Raw genomic sequence first — 1,933 nt, forward strand, 5'->3', positions numbered from 1 at the left:
TTTTTTCTGGTTTACATTTAGTCACATATGAGGGTTTTTAGGTTAGTGTCTGTCATCCGCTTGGATTTGGGAATTCAAAGATTTCAAAAAAAGTTGCTGCAGTAGTAAAAAGTGGCTCCAGCTCTGCATTTGATTTATTGCTGGAGATTTTTTTTAATAGACTTGAAGCACAACACTATACCACCACTTTCAGAGAAAGGATACAGATATTTAATGTTTATCAAAATAAATCTAGATTTTCCTTTACTTCAATGTGAAGAAATGCTGTATACATTTTTGTATCATAAACCCACCTTACATTAAAATATTTGTTCAAAAAATTATTACGTTGCTAAAAATGGTAGAAGAACACTTTGGTTTGGAATATAAAGCATTAACATTTAATTTGTTTCTTTTGGATCATGCAGAGACCCTTTCAAAAAATTACAATATAATTAAAAGTGTGTCCATTTCTATAATTCCTTAAAAAAATTAAAACATCCTATATGGATTATTGTTCACTGTTTAATTGATTTTTTTTTCTTACCTTTTTATGTGAAAGCAAGATTTTAAGGAATTAGAATTCTGTGGAAAAATCTGCCCAAATTTGGCAGGAAATTAATGTTTTAAACTGAGTTTCACCAACAAGTAATTAATAAAGTCGACGCATCAGCACAGGTTTCCTATATATCATTAATTCTGTTCAGTTTGGTGCAAATATGTCAGTTCGGTTAAATATGAGGAAGACTTCAGACTTAACAACCACCCAGAAGACCATCATTATCCCCTCCACAGTATAAATGAGCCATTAAAGTTCATAGCTAAGGATGCTGGCTGTGAACAGGTATATGGAAAGTCTAATGGAAGGGCAACATGTTGTAGGAGAACATGTGGCAGTAAAAGAGACAACCGTGGGCTTTAGCGAATCATCAAAAAGCTAAGTTTCAAGAACCTGGAGAGATCCAGAAAGGGAGGAATGATGTAAGAGGAGCAGCTTTTTGGTTCAGATCTTATCGACAGGACTCATTTAACTCCCGCACAGTAAATTGTGGCGATTAGGGTAAACTTCCTTAGGAGGGTCTTTCCGTCCAAGCCCATGCAGCATCCTCCTTTAAATGCCACTTTCAGGACGCTGAAGGTTGAAGTTGCACTGACAACTGCGTCTTTCTGCTTCCAACAGTCGAAGTCTGTCTCACTTCTGACATGACTGACTCTTGTGATCTGCTTTGTCTTTGAAAATCTGGCACTGGATGACTACTTTTGTTGGTTGTTTCCCACAGATGATGGTGGGAACTTTTACAAGTCCTAAAAAATGCATTCTTAAAAGTGAATTTGTAAAAAAATAAGTGTTTTTCTAGCAGTTTGCAACATCTGTGAGCATTTATGGTGATTGCAGAATGCAAAGATCTGCATGTAAAGGGAAACTCATAATTAAAATATTTTCAAATTATCCAAAAGTTTTGCCCACAGAGCAAGAAATATGGTTGGTCATCATTCATTCATTCATTCGTTCATTCATCTTCTTGGCCGCTTCGTCCCTTTCGGGGTTGCGGGGTTGCCGGAGCCTATCCCGGCCACTGATGGGCGAAGGCGGGGTACACCCTGGACAGGTCGCCAGTCTGTCTCAGGGCCTCAATCACACACACATTCACTCTCACATTCACACCTAGGGACAATTTAGAGTCCCCAATCAACCTATGAAGCATGTTTTTGGATGGTGGGAGGAAGCCGGAGTCCCCGGTGAAAACCCACGCATGCACGGGGAGAACATGCAAACTCCACACAGAAAGGTCCCAGCCGAAAGTCGAACCGGGGCCTTCTCGCTGTGAGGCGAGAGCGCTAACCACTGCACCACCGCGCAGTGGTCATCATTACAGTCCAATGTGTGGAAACGCTTTGAATTTTGCTAAGACATAACCATACAGGTCTTATTTTGTTGTGGAAAAGTAACAGT

The sequence above is a fragment of the Oryzias melastigma genome, unplaced genomic scaffold, assembly GCF_002922805.2.
Source record: "Oryzias melastigma strain HK-1 unplaced genomic scaffold, ASM292280v2 sc01962, whole genome shotgun sequence".
Classification (NCBI taxonomy): Eukaryota; Metazoa; Chordata; class Actinopteri; order Beloniformes; family Adrianichthyidae; genus Oryzias; species Oryzias melastigma.